Source organism: Ptychodera flava, unplaced genomic scaffold, assembly GCF_041260155.1.
Source record: "Ptychodera flava strain L36383 unplaced genomic scaffold, AS_Pfla_20210202 Scaffold_87__1_contigs__length_454918_pilon, whole genome shotgun sequence".
In the NCBI taxonomy this organism is placed as follows: domain Eukaryota; kingdom Metazoa; phylum Hemichordata; class Enteropneusta; family Ptychoderidae; genus Ptychodera; species Ptychodera flava.
The window spans coordinates 137861-163885 of record NW_027248409.1 but is presented as its reverse complement, the minus strand read 5'-3'; positions in this window follow the sequence as shown (position 1 = coordinate 163885).

The following is a 26025-nucleotide window of genomic DNA, read 5'->3' as shown; positions in this document are numbered from 1 at the left end:
CATCCGTCACCGTGCGATATCGAAGATGTGTTCAGCTCGATGCAATAAAATAAACATGGCCTCCTGTCACCTTGTAACTCATGCAGCTTCCTACGGTAACTGGTGGGGGCAAGTTCCCTTGTTTTACTTCAGATTCTGTCGATATGTCCGTGTATTCATTGGAAACACCAGGTTCGAAATCCTGGAGTTCGAATCGTTGAATTCTGGTTCAGAATTCTAAGGTTGAAGGCTTGGTGTATCAGCAGCTCAATACAAACGTATGGTAGATCAGACCCCCTAGCGATACCTCCTAACTTCCTCAACCAAACACAACAACGTCATCAAAGGTGAAGCCTCTCTGAGGAGTTCCGATTGGTGGCGCTTCCATACTGTGAAAACTGCGTCATACACATCAATTAATAAAACATTGATTTATAGGAGAATTAACAGCACATTTTTAATCTTTTCATCATAAAATGTTCGAAAAATAGTCTTCTTCAACTTTTAAAGGCAGGTTGATATTTGGGTGGACCCTTTAAGACCCTCTGACTCAAATGCCAAGAAACTTCTTGGTAAAACAATTAAAAGGTAACTGTAGCTATGATTTTATGACGACTGTTGAAATCAGCAACAGAACAAAAAATCTACAACTATGGTTGCTAATCTCATATCAGCGAAGCGTTGTAGGATTTTTACGCATGTGCGGGATAAGATCGGCAGGGGATGAAAACGGCACTACACCAGTATGCTGATCCAGACGAAGATTGCAGGGAAGCTGTTGTCAGAAAGGGTCACCTCGGAAATCGTACCCCGAAATGCATAGAAGATAAAACTTGACGCAAAAAGGATAGCAGGTATGAATTTAGAATTTCAGTGCGAGTCATTGATGCAGTTAATTGAGCGAAGCGCGCTTTTTGTGAGGTAAATTCGTTTCCTAACTCGGCGACAGCCATTTTGTTTCCAAAATTCCTCTCTCTTGCTGACAGCGGCCTTCGCCGTGTAACAAATAACTAACGACTGTGAGCATGAATATCTTGCTTAAATCCATGCTGTGAGCCAAACAGACCCAAACGAGGCCATATCCATCCAAACTGGATCAAAGTAAGATTTGCAGCTAAGAAACTCAACTACAGCTACGCTACAGTCGCCAGCGAGAATTACGCTATGCCCGTACGTGTCCATAGACGTGTGTACATTATAGCTCTGCGTGGCAGGGCTTCGCTGTGGGTCCATAGCTGTGGACCCACAGCTAGGCAAGGCTGCGGTGGGAGGCCGTATAGCGCCGGTAACACACAGCCCTACCACGCAGAGCTATGAGTACATACGCCTGTCCTTGCTCATAGGCATTCTTCTCAGTCGTACACACGTCTATGGGAACGTACGCGCTGAGCAGAATTTTAGAAAACTGGCGATTGTTTAGAAACCAGCCCGAGGGCAGGTCAAGAGATTAAGGGTCATGGGTTGCGCAAGAGGATTAGTATCATATTTGGTTTAACCCCTTGACTACCAAGGCCAATGTATTCCTATATACCAGGGCCCTTATGGAAATATTGCTAAAATCTTAGGTGTGGTCATTGCATGAATACTGCTTAGAGTAAAAATTAAGTAAGTACCAATAAACCATATATTTTCTGAATCAGCATGAAATTTCCCACTTTTTCATACATATGTTTTGTATTTCCAGGTCACGTGACTGATCACATGACACATCATGTGACCAGAGTTGGCAAAGAATATGAATATTTGAAGCATCAGGACGTGTTTTGAATCCATAAAATGACGCAAATTTGAATACAGTTGCAATTTTCATGGCATTGTCTTTACATATATGTAATAATAACTACCCTTTACTTTATTTATAGATGTTATCATGTACCTATTTGAGTTTTTTTCTCACAAAAGGCAGAGTAAATGAACCACAAACCTCAGAATCTGACATGATTCTGTATTTGAAAATCAACACAGTTTATACTTGTAAACACCTGCTTTATGTCTTCCTTGCAGAAACATGCATCTAAAATGGTTATGATTTATCAAAAAATAATTCACAATATTTAAAGATACACTTTAGGGAACAACATATCACATGACAAAACACATGACCAGTCATGTGACCAGTCATATTGATAATATGGCTGCTATAAAATTTCACTGGCTTATAGTAAAAAATTGTATTTCCTCTAGTTTCATTCACGAATATTGCTGTTAATAGAACATATTTACATATAAATCATTTGTTTTCAATAAATAAACATTTCATTTCATTAAAAAAAAACAAACCATAAACATCTTCGCGATCGTCCGTACTTCTGAAAACTGTAAACAATCAGCGCGATGCTTCTGTGATCAGCCTGACCTTTCAGGGTCGAGGTCATGGGTCACGACATTTGCTTCCGGATTTGGCCATACTTGGACGTACGGGGGCGCAATCACATTCAGGCCAGATCGGAATACATCAGTCTTAGTCGCGCTGCGTGCCGACGCCGAAATTACGGGATTTTTAGCGACAAAAACGAAGCAAATACGCCTATTTAACTGTGCCGGATATTTCCGGCACTCAAGGTATATGGTAATTCAAATAGATATATCCGGCGCCATAGGTAGTCAAGGGGTTAAGGGGCGGAACCTTTGATGAGGGGGGAGGGTTCCTTCAAAGATTGATTTGAAAAAAGTCAAGCCAAAGCTAAATATGGCAGAAAAAGTAAAGTTTGCCAGCAGCTATGAAAAGAAATATTGTCAGGACAGGTATTGTCACTGGTCCGTGGAGTTGCCGTGTAGTATACATAGAGAGAAGGGGAAGGTTTGAAATGATTTTGCCCTCCGGAATCCTGTAGACGATAAAAATCCACGTTTATTAACGCATGCAGTAAAAAAACTACCGTCCTTCTATAGATAAATACATTTGATGTTTAATGTCCAACTCTGAGACGCGTTCATCATTATTAAGTCCCACTTTTGGCCCCAAACTGCTGGTCAAGTACATTATCAGGGTCTTACGTACGTCAGACATTTTGAGTTGGGCAAATTACCTATAGTTCAGTGTGGATTAATTGGTGTTATATTTGAACTCGTGACCTTTGCTAAAATATTTTCTAAAATACTTACAAGCTAATGATAGTAAACGATCCACGACTGGGGTTTGTTCAAAACGCAAAGCTGAACGTTGTACATCAGTATCTGTAGCCCGTTGATGGCGGATTTCAATTAGCGGCTGTGGGTCACGGGTTCATCTAGAATGCTAATGAGAACCGCGGTGCTGCTGTATGTAACAGCCTGATGACCAGGGTAACTAGAGAGTTTCGGGCCGATATTGAGACTAAAGGCTGGTTGAGCATTAAGGCAAGAGGTATTTCGCTATCGGCGTAGACCTTTTATTTGACTCTAAACTCCATATTTGTTTGGATTCACTGTCCGGCAGGCAAAATCTTGTCAAACCTTCCCCTTCATAAAACAAAATAAAAAAATGAAGTAACAATACTAATATATTAAAGTAGTACCTGCAAACATTGTCTGAAAAACATTAACTGTTCATCTAAAGTATTATTTCCTTAATTTTCTTTCAGTCTCCTACATACATGTCGTCGGAAGTCAATGAGCTCGCTTTACCATAAAGGGCTTCAATCGCATGAAGTATAATGTTAACGTTGTCATTATTTCTGTAACTCCTTGGCTGTGTAAAGACGCCTTGCTTGATCTCGATGACAGTAATTTATCTTCGCTGTCCTGTTTAGACAACGAGTTATTCCCGGATGTAGGCAACTCCTCAATATTCTTACAATCTGCGGAGAGCGACGTTTTGGTGAAATTTACAAACAAGTCGGCGTTGTTCCCTCACACCAAATTTGAAGGCGTCGACGCCGGAGATTGAAACCAAGAGGACTCAGCATCTGCCAACCTTTGGTGTTTTGGCCTTAACTTAATACTACCCCCGACAATCTTGCGTAAACGTTTTATCACCATGCTGCATCTATTATCTGAAGAGTTTGATTGCCTAATGCGCAAAAGCAAGCAAGGGTATAATACTAATCTGTGGACGCTGTCAATATATTATCTATGAACTAACTTTGAAAAAGTCAACAACGAAGTCACCAGCAAGGTATAACAGAAGCTGTTATACCTTGCTAGTGCGTTCGTTGATGACTTTGTCAAAGTTAATCCAGTGATAATCTGGTGACAACGTCCACAGATTAGTAATTTACCTTTGCTTGCTTTAGCGAATTAGGCAATCAAACTAGTCAGATGATAGACGCAAAACAGTGACAAAACTTCGCTAAGATTGTCAAAGGACAAATACGAAAAACAAGATCGTTACAAAACCAGTGCTAACGTAAGACAAAGACACCAAAGCTGCTAAGAACGTTTGGTGGTATAAATCTTTATTGGCAACATATTGTGACGTAGCCATACATATGCTTAGAATTTAACCTTTGAATTTGACTGTAATGACCGACAGTAACCCTGCACGTTATCTCGTGTTCGTTTTCGTGACCTTTTATTGTTTCAACTCCTGAAGTTATCATAAATGCCTGGACGACCTTTACCCCTGTTTGACATTGTACTTAACCAAGAGCATGACTTTGCAGTTTCTGAAACTCAATATAAACTATGAATCTCAGTGTGTTAGACGGAGAACATCAGACACCGTGTTAGGAGAACATCAGACACCGTTTTAGGAGAACTTTGGGGACACGGTCCCTCCGTGGATGGACCGTGTCTACGCACTTTACCGACGACGCCCCGAGACGACGTTCAACCGTGACCCTGACGACTAGTGTAGGTCATAGAAGTTTACCGTGTAACTCGTGTTACTCAGCTGAATAAAGTACTACGACTTAGAGTATTTCTGTGTACCGTTGCCGTCTCTTATACGTCTACTGCCCAAAGTTCCCCTGCCACAGAGTGTACGTCCTATAATAGCTACATCACAACCACGCTACGTGACATATTTGGTTAGCAGCGGAAGGGATCGACTCAAGCCATAAGCCTTCGCCGTTATTGCTTCATCGGTATGTATGCTGTTCGCTGTTCTACTGTTTGTTGTGTGCTATTCCCGAAGACAGAGATCAGATTGAACTTTTGTAATGGATGGAATCTTTTGATGAAGAACATTGACTAGATGGAATTGACAACTGATATGGTTTCATGGCAGCAGAAATAAGGACATTGAACAATCTTAGAATTTGTGATTATTACGAAGAGACATGTGAATGTGAACCTGTATATGAACTGTTGATGTAATTCACATTGTCACCGACGACAACGACGACTATGGCGCGTGTAGCAGTAGACAACAGTAGCAGTAGTAACCGGGTGATGATTCCAGCGCGCGGAGACGATCATCAACCCACGTTCCGGTCTGTAGTGGACGAAGACCGAGGTTCCGGCAGAGGCTTATTACTGTCAACCGGCCATAGGAGGCGTTGACCCGAAGGTAATTTGTAATGCCGAGGAGATGTGTTTTGGATTTTCTGACGACGATGATGTTATTGTATGTGTATCGAATTTGGGTGCTGAAAATGACGACGTGTGTAATAATGATGATCACCCAGTGAATGCCGGTTCAAGGCAGACGTGCCTTGACGAGAACCGAGGAAATTGCGACCCAGGCGAATTACTGGCAACCGGCCCGGATGAGGTGTTGCCCGAAAGGTAATTCGAGGAGCCGCGTGAATCTGTGCGAGACGGCAGATCTGTCTGCCGAGCAGACAGGACAGCTGGACGATCTATGTGTAGACTACGACGTTTTTACTGACATTGACGAAGATAAAAGAAAACGGACATGTGTAATATTGTAGTGACAATACGAGAATTAACCCACCTGACAATGCAACTCCTGTATTATGTAAGTACCTGCTTGCCAGTGGACTGATAGAAGCGAATACAACCCATGTACGTATGAGATATAATTACACTGAAAACATCATCAATGACTCTATAGTTATTGTTTACGAACAGACTCTGTGATATTGAATTTGTATCATCATTTGAGAGTATTGACATCATTGAATTTAAAGCGAATATACATCGAACTCTTACGAACTCTGAGAAATGATTGCAACTTCAGTGAACTCTAGTACATAGTATTCTGTAACACCTGTATTCATTGATTACTTTCTGTATTCTTATGATTTGGACTTTGTTGATTTTTGTTTTGTTTTATGTTTGTTAATTTTTGATTTGTAGATCGAGCGAGGACGCCTTTCGATCTTGGTTGGGAGGTGTGACGTAGCCATTCGATATGACTTGAATTTATGACAATAACTGTGACCTATAGTAACCACTTCTGCACGTGGTGCATCGTGAGAACGATCCCCTTGTTTATTTTCGTGACCTTTTGATGTAACCGTTCATCCGCTCTTAGCGAACGTATTGTTTTGACAACAGCTTAAGTCATCAGCACCGACCGGAAATAATACTTTAGATGAACAGTTAATGTTTTTCAGACAATGTTTGCAGGTACTACTTTAATATATTAGTATTGTTACTTCATTTTTTTATTTTGTTTTATGTATTTTCGATTGAATTTACGCTTTCTTAAAAAATCAGCAGGTCAAATCAAAGATAAGCTTACATGTTATACCACTCAGGCATCTGTGGATAATATCATTGAACACAAAAAGACCGCTTCTCATCATGAAGTGATGTCCAGTTAATTGGCTTGCAAAGTGACAATTGTAGTGCTGTAGTGGGGGAGCTTACTTGTACTAAATATAGCTAGGTAGATTCGAACGAGTCCTTGTCTTTCTTTATCAGATAATTCATCAACACAAGATGACAAGGGCCAGGGAGAAGAAGAAAATAAACGCGGACATCTCGATGGTAAGTCTTGTTGACTGATTTCTTAAAGCGACGTCGACGGATCCCATTATTTTCAGAACGGAATTTTAATTACTTGTGTGTGTTATCTGGTTCGATGTGCTAGAATAGACCCTATGATGAATGCTGGCAGGGACCTTTATCACATTGGTTCTGAAATAGCTGGAAGTAAATGATTTTTCTTGTCTTCCTATATCAGACGTACCCCGTGTCCTATCTGGTTGTCTGTAACACTAAGCTTTATCACAGCAACATTTACTTAATATCCTTCTCTTTAAGGAACTTTCATTTTTTACGAAAGGAAGGTTGAAAATCAGAGGGTTTAACTTTTACAAAACATTAGGGGGCTGAAATTTTACAATCAATGACAATGGTTGTTTTGGGTTAATTTTGACAAAAGAATTCTAACAAACAATAATTGTCAACTGGGAGAAAGATGTCGAAGGGAGACAAACTCAAAAGTTGGCCGGCTACTGTGTCAAACAATGCTGGAGAGTCTAAGCAGACTGGACCATGATGAACGGGTGATGATGATGATGATGATGATGATGATGATGATGATGACGAGGCGCATAGTGAGCAAGAAGATGTAGATTTGGTAAATGGCACATAATGTGGTGGCAGCGACATTGATAATGAACTCTTTCTAGCATCTAGTTTGGTTCCCTGACCCATCTCTACCGCTGGCTGCGCTGCTAACGAAATTAAAAATAGAAATTGGTGATGGAACCAGATTATCATGCATCAGGCAGACAGTGTACTACATAAAAATCATCCAATTACATGGACTAGCTTTCAGGGTGGACATGATTATGTGGTATGTTGAACATACATCCATATCTGACGGGTGGTCGGCAAATACACATTTTATCAAGACTGATCATTTTATTGTTAATTTCGTATTTGTCTCCTTTTTTGATATCAATGAACACGAGCAAAATAATTTCCCCCTTTTTGGTAATTACAAAAGGTGTAAAAATCCTCATGTTATCATTTTCATTTCAGTGCATATTGAAGAATAAATCTTACAGTGGAAAATAAAAACAAGAACATTTCTCCTACATAATTATTCTTCATATCATTTTAAACACGTAGTTCTTTTTAGCTCACGTGTGTAAACACGTGGGCTATTGTCATAGCGATGTCTGTCTGTCTGTCCGTGTGTGTGTGTGTGTGTGTGTTAGTGTGTGTGTGTGTCTGTCTGTCTGTTTACACGATAACTCAAAAACGCCTGAACGAATTCAAATCAGATTTGGTACACAGGTACCATGTGCTACTTGCAAGAACTGATTAGATTTTGGTTAGTGTGGCTTGCATATTAATGAAGTTATGCAATATCGTTTTTTTTCCATACAATGGTTTCCCTATGGAGACGGTAATGACAGCGTAGACATATATCAAGAAATACTGCACAAAATTTCATGAAACTTTTCACAGATGACAATCTAAGAACATTATGATGACACTGTGAGTGTCATGTCAATTATCTTCTCATTTGCATATTTAATGAACTTTTGTTATTAGTAAGATAATTCTGAAATTCCTGCACCACACTTGATGATACTTGCAACAAATATTGATCTGATATATATCTAAGTATACTTAGAAGCATTAGGCAGTGTCAAGTTAATAAATAGCTCATTTGCATATTTTATGAAGGTTTGTAATTAGTCATATAACTCCGATATAACTTCACCAAATGTGATGCAATCTGCTGCAGATACTGATCCGACTGATATCTAACTGTAGTGTAAAGTATTAAGTAGTGTGAAATTAATTAAGGGTTCATTTGCATATTTAATGAACTTTGTAATTAGGTATATAACTCTGAAATTACGGCACCCAAGTAAGTGAAATTGGGTACAGATATTGTTTTGATAAATATCTAATTGTACTGAAAAGCATTTGGCAGTGTCAAGTTAACAAATAGGTCATTTGCATATTTTATGAAGTTTAGTAATTAGTGATATAACTGCAAAATAACTGCACCAAATGTGATGAAATCTGCTGCAGATACTGATCCGACAGATATCTAATTGTGGTGTAGAGCATTTAGTTGTGTGAAGTTAATTAAGGGTTCATTTGCATATTTAATGAACTTTGTAATTAGTAATATTACTCGAAAATTAAAGCGTTAAATTTGATGAAACTTGCTACAGATGTGGATCTGATAAATATCCAATTGTACTGAGAAGCATTGAGTAGTGTCAATTTAATAATTAGCTCATTTGCATATTCCATGAAGTCTTATAATTAGTCATATAACTCCGAAATAACTGCATCAAATGTGATGAAAACTGCTGCATATACTATATAATATAATTCAGTCCATCACCCACAGGGCGTTAGCCCAATTACAGGATGAGGTATGCATGACCCACTACCCCCAATGGAGCACTGAGGAGTAAAGTGCCTTGCTCAAGTGCACAACACCGTGCTAGAGTTTCGAACTCACCATCCTCCGACAGTGAGTCCGTTACCCTAACCACTGGGCCACGGTGCCTCCTTTAAACTGATCCGACAGATATCTAACTGTGTTGTAAAGCATTTAGTAGTGTAAAGTTAATTAAGGGTTCATTTGCATATTTAATAAACTTTGTAATTAGGTATATAACTCTGAAATTACGGCACCAAATTTTGTGAAACGTGCTACAGATATTGATTTGATAAATATTTAATTGTGCTCTGAATCATTGAACAGTGTCAAGTTAATATAGGGATTATTTGCATATTTAATGAACTTTGTAATTAGTGACATTACTCTAAAATTACTGCATTAAATTAAATAAAACGTGCTACAAATGTTGATCTGATGGATATCTAATTGTCCCATAAAGCATTGAGCAGTGTCAAGTTAATTAACAGCTCATTTGCATATCACATAATTTTTTGTAATTAGTGATTAAAATCTGAGAGTACTGTGCGATGTTGAAAAAACCTGCTTCATTTAGTGATAACATATATCTTATTGTTCTGTGAAGCGTACTACTGTTAATGAACCTGTAATAAAACACGTGAGCATATTCAGTTCATATCTGGTTTTTACAACAAATACAAATGCTCAATAAGGCGATTACATTAATGAAAATCGTACGACAACCGAATGTTTATAATATGTTGAAAGACTACGCAACCACACTGTAAAAATAGCGGACGCTACACGCATCTTTACGCCTTCAAAATGTACATGTCGGTGTTCAAATTTGAACAGCTAGTGTTCATATTGTTAACACTAGTGTTCATATTATTAACAATGATGTTCTAAACCTGAACACGTAGTGTTAATAGCCATCTCCTTATAGTGTTCAAAAACTCAGCATTACAGAAATTTTATAATACTGTGAAACTATTAACAATCTTTAGTGTTTTTCACTTTACTGTAGCTATATTAAATTTACTACTGCCTCGCTGTCTGGCAAACGTACACGGATTTTGATGTCACGAATTTCCCACTAAGTGAAAAATATCTCGGGTCTAAAATTGCTGTAAGCATGCTTTTTCTAAAAAGGGAGTATACAAAATAATTTTACACGTTTATTACGGGTTGAAATTTTGAAATTTTGAAAAGAAAATCAGATAACCACCATGAACGTTTTAATTGTAACATCGGCGTGCAATAGGTGTTCTACTTCTTAACACTTTGTGTTCACGTTTGGTGCCTTTTCTTATCCCATCATGCATCAAAACGGAAGTTGCGACATTTTTCTTGTAAACGCACGCTGAAGTCATGATCGTGTGGAAGCAAGACCAGAACGGGTAAGTTTTCTCTCCAAAATTGTAAAATGTGTTACATTTTGAAGCATCTGTATTTTTATCCTTTGAAATTAATTGCATTGTACCTTGGAATAGCTAAAATACGCGAAGAAACCTGTTTTCTTTCAGTGGCTGGTATACCATACAGTAGCTGTGAATAGGCAACGGTACTTTGGGCCATCATCGCCTATCGATCGCACTCGGGTCAAGGGTCATCGCCATAGAACTGTGAGGATAACCCTTGACCCGAGTGCAATCGATACGCCATGCACAGTACAACTACGTAATCACGGCTAACACATGTCTTTCAGTAGGCACAATTGCATGTAAAACATCAGTTAAACTTCGCAGAGTATACACAATATTGTTTCAGGATATGAGAGTTGGCTTTTTTACCTTTCAGCAGTTGATGACAAGAAGAAGCCAATATTTTGTAACCGTTTTGAAAAGAGGCACTCTATATGGAATTCTCCCCTTTTCTTAACCCAATCAGCCCCTTGTCATTCATTTGAAGTCTCATCCCGCCATATTACCCATTGTTGCATTATTTTCATATTGAAAAGTTGGATTTAACTGGAAATTGAAGAGTTGATACAGAAGCTGGTGGTACAGAAATTGAAGAAGATGAGTGTATAGGTAGCTATCTTGAAACAAGCTTGAGAACCTCAGTTCATCCCTATAGACTCAAACTTTCAAGGGTCAGTAACTGAATTTTGATAAGTTTTTGTATTTTTGTTCTTATCAATTAATCTAAGCTTTGGTAGCATGCTATGATCAACTAAATGTTGCTAGAGAATAAGCTTTCCGACAGACGTGTAGTCTCACTTTTGTGGAGGGACCGTGGTTGGAATGAACAATTAAGGCTCAAAGCGACAGAAAATTTGTATCTAAAATTACCGGCCTGTTAGCTTGATATCAGCTACACACGTTCTTAGGGATGATCTTAATTTGATAAGTTCAAATTATATGCACCTACACTGTAAAGTTAAGTGTTCAATGACAGAACACTAATTAAACGCCTTTTTGTAACACTTTTTGAACGCGTCTAGACGTTCAGAAATTTAACACTTACGTGTTCAACCCTACGTTCAATTTTTGAACACACGTGTGCAGAATTTGAACACTGTGTTTTCATCAGACATTATATTAAACACCATGTGTTCCATATCTGAACACACGTTGCACATGAAATGTGTTCAAAAAATTGAACGCATTTACGCGTTCAAAGGGATGTAACACTTTTTGAACGCATTGACGCCGTTCAACGATAAATGTGTTAAAGGATAGAACACATGATATGCACTTGTTGAACACCTTTAATTTTGGGCGTTCAGGGGGTGTTCAAGCCTGGAAATAACAAAACAGACCACTGATATTCAGTAAAAATATTTTATTCTAAAATTACACATAAATTCCTTGAGTAAAATACAATAATTTAGTTTAAAATGGGAAAATACAAATGGCCACTTTGTAAAGTTTGTCAGAGGCAAATGCCAACGATGTTAACACCTTCCTATCGAAAACATAAACAGAAGAAAATCCCCAAAAACCCTGTAGATTGTTTTAAATAATACGAACAAAGTCATGACAAACAGGTTTTACTTTAATTAAGTTTTATGTTCTAACTTGTTAAAAACGCACAAAAATCTTTTGAAAAAGCTCAAAATTTGGCTTTCTTATTGTGTTGCAACACGTATATATGAAATGAATACTCCACTGTTGTAAGACGGGTTCTTAAAGGCATTGCCTCTTGTATAAACAATTGTAAATTTTGAAACGTATAGTCAAAGCTTCTCTAATGCACATGATACATAGTTGTTGACACTAAAGTAAACACAACATGTCAAGTTGTCGAACTGTAACAGAAAAGCACAACATGAACAAAGTGGGGATAGTGGGTCCTTGGCAGTGTAAAACCAACAAAGTCCTTCATAAACAAAAGGGTTTGTTTGTTTGTAATATCTTTAAATAAACCCTGCAATAAATCAGTGACATTTCAAAAATCTACTTCTCAGAAATTAAAAACATCTTACCTAATTTTGACTTTGTTTCATTAGTTTTGTTCTGTGTATCAACAAGCACTTGCTGTGAAACCTGGAAATTGCATTCCTTACTGAAATTGGCTTGTGAAAGGAATGTGCCGCCTGAAACCAATGGCAACAAACAAAATACTAGCCATTTTCTCACCAATATAAGAATACAACAAGGAAAGTGCAGTTTGTGTTGTGTAGAGAATCTGCGACAGCTCACGTAAGGATTGTCTGACCAAAAATGGTAAAAAGCTGCAAAAATACACATATGAAGGTTTCATATAATTTGAACTTATCAAATTAACGTCATCCCTAGAACGTGTGTAGCAAATATGAAAGCTAACAGGCCGGTAATTTTTGAGATACAAATTTTCTGTCGCTTTCAGCTTTAATTGTTCATTCCAACCTTGCATCTGATAAGTGAGACTACACGTCTGTGAAAGCTTATTCTCTAGCAACATTTAGTTGATCATAGCGTGCTAAAAAAGCTTAGATTAATTAAGGTAGCTACATACCTGTTAGACACTTTCAGATTTTTATTTTTTTTCTCAGTTGAACACGTCCCAAACCCCAATAAAGTATACATTTTCTGAAAGCCCTGATATAGAGCTATCCGACCAAGCACAGTACACGGTCATTATTTGCATAAGAGTCGCGTGACAAGCGTTTTGCTGAACCTTGCAAAAACCGGTTTTTCCCGCCTTATGCGAACACGCTGCAAGATTTCCGGTTGGAATTTCCGAGATTTCCGGTTGGAATTCAACTTCTTCATGACTTCAGCGTGCGTTTACAAGAAAAATGTCGCAACTTCCGTTTTGATACATGATTGGACAAGAAAAGGCACCAAACTTGACACAAAGTGTTAAGGAGTAGAACACCTATTGCACGCCGATGTTACAATGAAAACGTTTTTGGTGGTTATCTGATTTTCTTTTCAAAATTTCAAAATTTCAACCCGTAATAAACGTGTAAAATTATTTTGTATACTTCCTTTTTTAGAAAAAGCATGTTTTCGGCAATTTTAGACCGGAGATATTTTTCACTTAGTGGGAAATTCGTTACATCAAAATCCGTGTATGTTTGCCGGACAGCGAGGCAGTAGTAAATTTAATATAGCCACAGTAAAGTGAAAAACACTAAAGATTGTTTATTGTTTTACAGTATTGTAAAATTTCTGTAATGCTGAGTTTTTGAACACTATAAGGAGATGGATGTTAACACTACGAGTTAAGGTTTAGAACATCATTGTTAATAATATGAACACTAGTGTTAACAATTTAATATGGACACTAGCCGTTCAAATTTGAACACCGACATCTACATTTTGAGCGCGTAAAGACGTTAGCAGCTCATTATCTGTCTTTTTCTTTTTAAGCTGCTTACGAGTTATTGGTCAGGGCGATAATCCCGCTCCCCCATGGTAATCGGCCGAACAAATTAACGAAGGGGATTAGGAAGGGCAATTAAGAGATATAAACAATTTAATTTGAAACACCATGCAGTTATAGCGAGGGTAAAGTAATAGGTACTTATGCGACACAGGTAAGGCTTGTTGTATATAATAAATGAAAAAAGTTGAATCCATGAAACGTATTGATCATATTCATAACTTCTAGACGAAAAATGCCTGCAGTAAGCTTTGGTTTTATGGATCTAGATATATCCAATTCTTGCATATCGCTATAAGCAAGACCTTTGAAAGTCGTTTCTGTGAGATTGATACGTCGCTAATCAATTACATAGGAATCATCTTGTTTATTTCACTCTGAGAATGTTATATCAGTGGTTAGGCTGCTTTAAATGTTCTCGGGCAAGTCTAGTTTCAGAAATCATTTTTGTGTTTACGCACAGCTCTAAATGAGACTTATATAACTTCTTCCAGAAGAATAAAAAGTGAGAAGCTAATATTACAATCTTCTTTCACATAAAACTCGAAAATCGATATTACTTCGAAGTTTTTAAATGCCCCAAGTTTTTTCAATATCTCCACACCTCATACCGGCTATAATTTTTTAAAGATGACTAAATATTTTTACAATTCAATCGAAACGTTTGCCAACGTCAAACTCTCACCAGAGAGTTCTTGTAAATTTCCTAGGCCTTGAAACAGCGACGCTGGATGGTCACCTAATACAAAAGGCGTACGTATCCTCAAATCGGATAAATTGATCAGCTTGGAGAAGGGACTCTGTAGCATGTTCATGAAAGTCTCTAAGTTAGTGTTTGTTTACATTTGGTTATCACTGAAATTGGATGAGGGGCAGGATGCGTTTTCTACTTTCGAAACACCTGATATCACTTGGTCCATATATCTGTCTTTCACGGATGTGACTTTGTTGTACGTACCGGTAATTTGCTGTCCGTTCTATTCTGTTTTGAGTCTGCCTTTGTAGCAATTGTCCATATAATAACGTGTTATTCAACAGATCTAAAGGATTAACAAGCATTCTCTATCAAAATTGCTAAAAGCAGGATGATTGCTCATATTTTGAAAATACCACTATATGTACAGTGTACAAATTATATTGTGTGCACTTTGATTTGGCAATCATCTCTCAGTTATCAAGGTAGCATGGACATGCACTTTTCTCGTCGTCGGAAATAATCAGATATAACAAAGAAGACTGTGAGGCCTACACCACTTACAATTTGACGTTTTTTTGTGAATATGATGCGAAGTCGCTTTTAAGTAAGTTACTGTCACTAATATTATTTTCTGGAGAATTGACGATTCACTGGTCGGACTATATCACCAGCAATAATATTCAGTTTATCTTCTCAAATATTTACCACAAAGTGTCGAATACATGCTTCAAATATTGTTCGAAACCTGTCGATGTCAGCTTGGTGTGTACGTGATATAAATTATCTATAAAAGGTATGTACGTATATATATACGATGTTAGGTAGATTTTTTTTCTTAGAAATTGTGTTTTCACGATTACTGTTCGCTTCTCTCCTTCCCTCGAAACGTAATTTCTTGTTAGCAGGTCCTTCCTCATGTTTCGTGTCATTGGTTACAGCAATTTTCTCAATGACCTACTTATCTTAGTGCGATAAAGTTGGTAAAACTTTTCACAAATTGTTTCTGTAAGGCATTCCATACAATTTTTACTTTAATTTTGTCTAGATCACTTCTGTTCCTTAATGGAAGCTATATCTCTCTCCTCTGTTCTAACAGAAATTTACTGTTTATGATCTCTCTCCTTCAATAAAGTCGGCAACATCACTATTAACATTATAGTATAAGAATTATCTTGCTTTGCAATCCCGTGCCTTGGCTTTCTGGTAGTTTGTTAGCATTTTGATAGCAAATTTCCTGAGTGGCCTTCCTTGTCGATGTTGTCTTTCACTACTCCACGATCTCTGCTTCATCCACTCTTGTCGCTGTCTGACATGCTAACGAAGCAATTCTTATATCGACGAATTCCATAATTACTGTAGATCTAATATCTATTTCGATATCGCTTCATCATAATTTTCTCACAACAAACTGGTATGCAAAGACATATAGCTTGAGACATTAGTTTATGAAATTTCTGTAGGATGCATTACGACAAGATATTTGTGAGCTGATGAAAAAGTATTTTACTTCGTCGAGTTGAATTAAAAGTGACCGTTACTTTGAAAATTCACCTTGCGCATAAGTTATTCACTTCAACATCTTCATGACAGAAGCCCAGAAGATTTAGAATAGTTAATTACAAATAAGGAGTATTGATTCTCGTTTCCTCATCAGCGTGACTTCTGTGTTACATTTTACGAATATGCAAGACCACAACTTTACCAATATGTGCAACATATGACACTACATTCCGTGCGAATGAGTGAATTACGTATTAGCTGTAGAATCGTGTGAAATGTTCAATCCAAAGGAGATTCTTTTGAATTAATATTTAGAGCTAGCTAGATAATCAATCAAATGTTTTCTTCAGGCGAATTTTAGGGACAATGTAGAAAACTCACGATAACCAAACACATGAACCACAATAAGGGTACGCAAAGTTTATACACAGACTGACAATGATCAGTACTTTCCGACAGAGAATACATGTAATATGTATGTTATCATTGGCAGACTTGAATGACATCGCGAAGTTAGAAATTTTATGACAAAGTAACGTCACCGTTATCGTTTTGTATGATGGCCGTAGCCATAATCGTTAAGAAATTTTCAAGAAAATATTGTCACATTTTGTTTTCCATATGCGAATGATGAAGTGATGGAATGTAACTTCTGAAGAATGTTTTCATTTAAGGTCGTATGTGCCAAGGAAGTGAAAGACTTAATCTTTTGCTCAAACTTTACTCAATTAAAATTTCAACCACTTTCGAGATAAATTTGGGGTAACCGTGCCGATTTTGGCGCTTGAGGAACAAAATACCCACGGTCTACTTATATTTGAAATTTATTGTTGCCACCAACCAAACATTTCATTAAGAAGCATTTATGGCCCAGTGGTTAGGGTAATGGTCTCACTATCAGAGGATGGTGAGTTCCAGACTCCGGCACGGTGTTGTGCCCCTGAGCAAGGCACTTTACTCATCGAACCGCGTTTTCTTTATTGCGTTGTTTGGTGTGCATATATTACGTTGTTGGAAGAGTAGCAGGGAATCGATTAAGTACTAGACGATATGATTATTGTGCTTATAGATAACAGCAAGTCCGTTAATTACCGTTCAATCCAAAATCTTAATAAAAAGTTTATTTGCTGTTATTATTCCAAATATAAAAACGGTCCGTGACTGTGATCTAGCACCTGGAATCCCTTGTTAACTTTGATGGTAACCACGCTGAAGTACGCTGGAATTAAAGTAGATGAAAATACCTATTATGTTGCATTCTTATCGCCTAGTGATCGATAATTGGTTGTGACTGCAATGTTGATGTAAATAATGTTTCGAGTTTCGTTCTCAATAGAAACCTAACAAGCAACAGAAAAGTCACATTTTTTGATGGAAGAAGCCATTGATTTGTTAAAGGAGTCGTCATTATTTACGACCTGGGGGTCAGTGGAATTTCATCGGAAACTCTGAAATTACGAGTAATCCCCCTGCCAACCATGATGATTTTGGATAACCCCCCTCTAACGGAGAAATTTCGACTGACCCTTTCCCCCAAAAAAACTTAGAAAAGTCCAGTACATATATTTGTATAATTTACAAAAAAAATACAGCAGTAGTATAGACATTTCAAATCCTGACGTACCCTGCTAGATTATCATCGGTTATTTCATGACGGTTCAAAAAGGTGAAACCAACAAAATAAAGAAAAGTCACAACATAATACAGATATAAAAGCTCACGCTATTATCAGTATCTAACCATACAAGTATTGTTTAATTTAGATTAGTATCATAACGAGGTTTTCACAAAGATATCTGACAGGGCAGAATTTGAAAGTACAGGCGGGAGAACACGCAGGAGACTGAGAGGAAAGTGTTAGGGGACGTTGTAATCTCTATTGTATTGTTGGCGCAAATATTGTTACAGCGATTTATTGATCCAGAGTTGAGGAGAACCGTGATGTATTAGCGACATAACATTCTTTGTACACGAGCGAGCTATCGACAAGAACAAAAATTATTTTTAAACGTTCAATTCCATAATTCCAATACTGTTTTTGATATAATAGCAATAAATCGCACCAAACTTCTGTATACAACTCGGCTTTGACCAGTTAACTTCATATATGCACTCGCTATCACACTTGCATTTGTGTCGTGAACTGGTCAAAATTTCGTGGTATACAATCGCTGGATGTACTTTATTACTTAATTGACATCTTATAAAAACCATAAATATATAAAGTTATAAATATCAATTTTATTTTCCACTTGACGTAAAAAATCAAGTTCATCTTATCTAGGCTATGTGCTGTCTGGGACGATTTTCAAATGTCGGTTTAATTGCAAATGTAACCTCATCTGCTTTCCTCTGTAAGAAATGCACTTGTTTTAGCCAAAGGCACTCAATTCTTTCGAGACATTTGAATAACAGAAAGATTAAATTCTTCCAAATTAGTTCCAATCATTTTCACAGAAATATGTAACAAAGGCTAGCCCGATACGACTGCTTTTCTCGGCAGCAGTTACTGGCTTGCCAGGCTGAGGCGTTCATCCCAAGATGTAAGCGCAACCTCCCACTTAGGGTGACAGTCTTTTGCAGTTCATGCCTTCAATTCATACTTTTTTGATGGACATATGCCTACAAACTTGGAGCAAGTCTATATCTTTCATTGAAGGACACAGTGCAGCCATTAACAGACCAATTGGTTATTTCAAAAACAGAAATAATTGACAGTATGAGAGCAACATGTCCATTCATCGAAAGCGTCATATTCCTACTCGAAAAAAATGTGAAAATTATCTTCATGAATTATATCACCATCCAGCAAGACGTGGACAGACAGACAGTGAAAATTAGATTGGGGTAATGTTGGTAATATCTTTTCAAATAGCTTTTAGTAGGGTGTCGTCGGTACGTTTTACTGTATCGTAAAATATCGCGCTATACTGTTTGACTTGTACCAGGCCAGTGTGGCACTTGCGTACACCATTCTTTTGACATATATGTGGTTCAGTGCACGGTGTAAAATAACGTGTTAACCATTTTAGAAACATTATGTAAATGTCGAGTTTGCGCTGAACAAAGATTGATTTTAAAGGAGGTATATGCCCAGTGGTTGTGGGCATGTATGCGTGATGCGTGATTTGGCCTAGTATATTGTGTCTGTTTCTATTATAATACTTGATGCTCTGTTGTGGGTTCGACCCCGATTGAAAACACTGTATATTCATAGCAACGTAATTACCGATTGTAGGTTTGATACAGAATCAGTCTGGTTTCGATTTCCGCACTTTAAACTTTCGTTTAGGAGGGGTTGCGGCCAAACGCACTTAGTTTCCCTTACCGTCCACATGTTTTAATTATCCACGGCCCCTAAGTACGGCATGCGTAGTGAACGTTCTGCAAAATAAATAGTTCTGACTTTGTAAGGTTTAAATTTCTCGCAATATACAACGACCGTCACATGACGTCACTGGTGCATTCTCTTGGTTTCCGTTCACTGTAGTTGATATTGTTTTGAAATATTCCCTGTAACCTAGTAACGCCCATATAAGTTTGCAGAATAAAAAAAATATTTTCATAGAATTCCAGTCAGATATGGAAATAAAATACATCAGATTGGTTTTGATACAGTATACAAAGCCAACTAAGCGATGCACTATCAGTCGAAAAGCAATTCTCACAATACGTTGCAGTGAGTTCCACAATTATACTATAAGCTATTGTGTTACGCGTGCTGCACGTATGTCGTCATTAGCTTGTCGCTATAACACTTTTGAATTTTTGCCTATCAGCATGATCAACTCCAATGAAAGTGCATTAAGTCACTTTCTCAGTAGTCTAGTCATGTCGTCGATGACTTTAGAGCATAGAAGATCAGTCAACATTGAACATACAATACGTACCGTCATAAATGTTAACCAGCTTCTTCGTCAAAGCATTCACTTAACGACATGTCACGCAATAAACTGCTTATTTTTCTAGTAAGGTTGCGTTGAATATTTTGTTCTTATAACATTTTGCTCTTTCTTTCTATGGATTGTAACACACATATATATATATATATATATATATATATAAATATATATATATATATATATATATATATATATATATATATATATATATATATATATATATATATATATATATATATATATATATATATATATATGTGTGATGAATTGACCCTTCATGACCCTTACTAGATTTTCAGAAGATCGCCCTCTATCTTTCTTAAGGCCCTCTGACACAAAGGTCAAGAAACTTCTTGGTAAAACAATTAAAAGGTTAAAGATTAAATTACACCATGCAGACACGTTTTTCTTCCACTGTCTTAAAGCAAGTAGACATGCCACGTGGATCTCACTAACACTCCAGCCAAAAGTAGGACTGTAGGCGCAACGATGTAAGTTGATTTCCTTTTATGACTTTCCAATTATTTAGAGGACCATTTTGAATGCAGTGCTTAGATATTTTTAGTAGAATTTAGTTCTTTTATTCCGTTTACTTTGAACTTGATTTACCTCGACTCTCCGATGTAGACAATGAATGACCTTGTATTTTTAATCTCTTTATTTACCCAGTTTTCACCGCTTCTTGAATAAACCTATCCTAAACTAAAGCAACTGAGGGTGGTTATTTCTTGGAGTGGTTGGCACTTAGCGGATACAAAAGTAACTGGACTCCGCCACAATATATATATATATATATATATATATATATATATATATATATATATATATATATATATATATATATATATATATATATATATATATATATATATATATATATATATATAAACTATAGCCTCTACCCGCCACATTTTGATAAGTTTTAATGAAAATTTTGCGACGAAATCGCCGCTTGAACATTTTCCCCCGTCCCCCATTTTCAGTATTCTGGCCCGTTTTATGCATACCTTCTTTTTTCTCTCTGTTTACTTTGAATCAGTACCTATCGCGAAGCGACGGGTCAAGTGCCTGTGCCAACGAAGGTCGCGCATACAGCGAAGGTCACGCGTACGCGTCGCTGTAAGCAGTTCGGTTACAGTGAAAATATAATCAGTTGTTTAGCATGTTAAAATACGGGTTCACATGAGTACCGTCTAAAGAATAGGAAAATAGCAATACAGGCATAACATGTATGATAATAAGAAATATCAGCAATAGATGGGTTACTCAAAGTGAAAGATATTGTTCACTGGTTTCCTTCGAGAAACGTTTTACGGTCATCGAACACCGGACGTTTATGCCGAAACGAAGGAGAACAATGTTGCGATCACAACCAGCAGCCGACCAAGGTGACGCTCCTGTCACAAGACAGTGACAAAGTCGTTTTCCATTTCTGAATGAAATGTCAATAAAAATAATTTGAAACAATCATTGCTTGGGCTGTCTACAATCACTCTATACCGAGGGCTGTCCTTACCGAAGTGTAGAAATCAACAGGAAGATCGGCTTTCTGAAATCAGCACGGTGCGTAAAGAGAATTCCAAACATTCAGGTAGAATGCGTCCAGGGACAGATATTCGAACTCTCCAACGTTTACGATTCTTTTCTCATCTCCACCTTATGGGCACTCATTTTAAAGCTCTTGGTGTATCAAAAAATTCCACCGCCAATTTTTTTTTCTCGAAAATCAATGATTTTTTTCCCATTAATTAACACGGAGAAGGCGGTCATTTTTTCTTTTAAAATATTGTTAAATCTTGGGTAATATTTTTCTCTAGATTTGCACGATAACCACCGATTTTTATTTGCATATAGACCGCCAGTTTTTATTTTTGATTGGCAAGAGAATGGTTTAAATATTTCTCTAGGAAAATGTTAGCAAAGTTCAAGTCTTTTACTTTCTATATCATTCTGAATACTTCGTCCGTTCCGTATGCTATTTGAGATATGGATATGTTTTAGAGTGTGCCAGTATGGAAATTTAGACGATCACCGGCAACGGGCCTCTACAAATCTGGCAAATGCAACTCATATAAAATGGAAAGTTGGACAACGTATAAGAGATGAAAGCTGTGAATTTTACTAAATTACTCAGTATTTCCCTGATTGGTTCATCTTGACAAAATCGTATTCAATTTCAAATGCTGAACAATCAAGATGACTAAATCATAGGTGTAGGTGTACAATGATGTGATAGATAATGATTTTGAAGGCAAAGTAGGAGAACCGGAATCCCATGTTATGCCGGCTATGATTTGTTGCCAATGAGATTGAAACGAATTGTATCTGTGGTTGTATAAGGGTAGTGCGTCGACAAATCGACATATGAATTATGTACAAAAGGTCACAATTTGGAGGTGAAAATATGAGAGAGAGAGAGAGAGAGAGAGAGAGAGAGAGAGAGAGAGAGAGAGAGAGAGAGAGAGAGAGAGAGAGAGAGAGAGAGAGAGATGTGTTTGGATTCAATCGACAAAGGGAATACGATATCTTTGGCCACAACTATAATTTAAAATTTATCATACATGTTTTCAGATGAAATTAATTATCGAAAATTAATTTTCCAGTGAAAATATGCGGTATAACTTTCGGCTCGGAGCGCTCGAGGGCACATAATCTGACAAACTTACGATTTTTAAAGGCTTGTTACCTATGTAAACTTAACACTCCTTACACGAACCCATGCTTCTACCAACAGCGGTCATTGCATACAGCGTTTAGACGATGTAAGTATAGACAGAACGACGAATTGTCATTGATTTACAATGGATGCACGGGTTCCAAATGACAAATGCTGTGCACGTAGTCTCTACGCTCATTTAACTCCAGCGTCCATGATTGTTCCTCTGATGGGCTTTATATCTTTGAAATGCAGGAACCGATAAATTGAAGAGTACAGATGAATCAAAGCAGTTTTGTTTCCCTTGCTGTGATCAATGACGTTGTTCTCAAATAATCAGAACCGTTAAATGTACCAAACAGGAATAGTGAAAACAATATGCCCTACTTAAATGTGTTTGCTAACTTTGTGTAACTTTCGATATAATAATGATAAATTCAATAAAATGACAAAATTAAGAAACTAATATCATCTTGCTGTTTGCTATGAAAGTGAAGTATGCAGTGCGCCCCTTGGTGAACTAGTACGTTTGGCATGCTATGCGATAGCTGTTAATATGGCAACAGTATTTACGTCAACGCATGCATACTGCATACATAATTAACACTGAACCGTCATGACTTGCAAAGCGAGGAAACATAGGAGAAGAGAAGAGGAAAAAAGGGGGAAGGCTCGTACACAAAACTAGGTTTGTAGAACTATTTTATCATCTTTAAATTGGCCACTTACGAGTCCCTGTGAATCGATCAGTGTGTTTAATGAGGCATACCATGCCGTCACGGTGTTCACCACTGTATCGTTCAGCTTCTAGCAAGCGTCGATTTAGTAATCTCCGTAACAGAGACTCATGTATCTGTGTAAGAAATGGGAATCAGGTGTAGAATATAAACGTTTGTCAATTGACTCTTAGTGTCAGTAGAAAGGTATCGGCTCATCACTATCGGCGATCAACACAGAGATGAATTCTGTCAATGTACAGGGGACCTAATCACATTCTTGTAATAGATTCCTGGCATCAGGCGATTTTATTTTCTAGATTTCTTTTTTCCTTCGAAGTTAAAAAAATGGTTTTCACGAACAATTCAGGATGCCGACACGTGACTAGATATATTGAAAGTACGGTGATATAGAGACAGTCACTGGGCAGTTACGTTATCGCTTATGTACATTTACTTCCTACACTCAACACGACAATATCGAAACGACGTTTGTTCGGACAAGCTTTATCTGTAATTCATACACCACATGATGTCAGACGACAGGAAAACGTAGCTTTTAAAATATTTATTGCTTGCAGCTCGCGGCGGAAGTATTTTGTTTTTGTTTCAATAACTATCATAGCGTTTAATAATTTAGCACTAGAACTCTAAAACTATGCAAGTTTTTGAAAATTCTATCGGGTTATCGAGCGACTCGGCGACACATACGTCACACCAAATAACAACTCTTCTGTAATATCTAATGACAAAAATTACTCATGGATCGAGCCCTGGATAGTAAAATATCGCATGATTTAGGCTTTAATGATCTTTCGACTACTGCAAGCAGGTTTGCTACGTAAAAACCTTTTGCCATTAGGCCTATTTTGTTCCATTGAAACCGTCAGAAAACTACAGTTAAACTCAGTCACTCTTCAGCTGTTTTGAAATGTTAGAGTTTTTCCTTCCAACAACCCATATGTCAGTAATCTGTCATGTTAAATTGAAGGTCCAATCACGTAATTTATGTTGAGAAACGTTAAACAGACAATGAAGACAGATTGTCATCTCTTCAGTTCCTTCCTAATATCCTGTGTTTACACATAGTGTTAATTGTTTCTGACGTGTGACTCATCTCTGACCAATCAAAGTCAAAGACACTTCTTACTTTCCCGCCAAAACCGGCTATATTACAGCCTGAATCAACCACTTTACTTTAGTATATGTTTATGTACAGTATAGTGTATGTGTATGCGTATACTCAGAGCGCATCGCTCACCACTGGATCTGGTCGTCACTTATCCACCCACTGATACATTATATTATTGTAGCAGTAGTTCATCGTAGCTGTAGTAATAAAGTTTGAAGAAATAGAGCCGCCGCCTCTGTCTCCATCACTTGAACTTAAAAGATCCTGCTTCATAAACAATCCCCCACAATTTCATGGTCGACTTGTTTTCCCGAAACCAATCTTGATTAATTTGGAAGAGGGGAAAGGGCATTTGATGTCAAACGTCGAGTTCGAGTTTTGTTATTTGTGTGTCTGTTTTTTATTCAAAGTCCTAACTGTCAGCAAATATAGAATGTGAAATAAAGGATGTCATTTGTATAGATATGAGTAGTTTCAGAGTTATCGGTGTGTTTTATGAAGTGACAGATTTGCATTTTATCATATTTTGTCATCCTCAAACTGAAGGTATTAAGACACATTGACAAACACCCGTGAAAAGATAATTTTAATAAAGAGTGAAGATTATTTTAGACACAAAATGCTTATTTCATCATCTGTTGTTAAAAAAATGTGAATAAGAACCAATTTAATGCAATTTTTCTTGTGTATAAAGCACGTTTCAGGCAAGAGTTTGACCAAAACTGAGAAAATAACCGTAAAATATACAAATATTACGGATGTTTGCTCCATTATGCAAGTCGAAAGTGACGTGAAAGTATTCGTTAGGAAGGACAAAATAAACTTTGACATTTGCGACACTTATGAAAGACAAAATGTTTTGTTTGGTTTTGTTATGTTTTGTTATGTTTTGTTTTGTTTTTTTGAAATGTTGAAAGACCAAACTGACATAGATGCAGTGTACCGGAAAAAAGTAAATGATGATTAGTGATTGCGTGTTGTAAATTTTGTAAAGCTGGTCCGATATACACGGTGTGTAATATTCCTCCGTAGACTAATATGAAACAGTGATTAGTAATTAGACCAACGCTGGAAGAGTTCAGTATATGTATACTTCCAGAGCAGCTCGAGAGATTTTTGACTTTATGACAGACGACCTTATCAAAGTTCAATTCAGTAGTTGCTGCCATCCCTCAAATGTACAAGAATTACTATGTTGTAAGACGGTCACTAGATGATCAGCAGCTCACAGTAGCTAAACATTTACAGTAATATATAAAGTTAAAATATTTAAAGTTTGTTTGGTTCATGTCACCTTTATCCATCTCCATATTCCATTGCACCATATGTCTAAGTTGTCTCAAAAGTATTTATATTTTCTGTTGACATCATACGGCAATGTGTACAAGACGTGTTTGTTGGTAGTGGTGATGTAAAATGAACTTGGTTTTCATTGATATTTAAGGTATATAAGCAC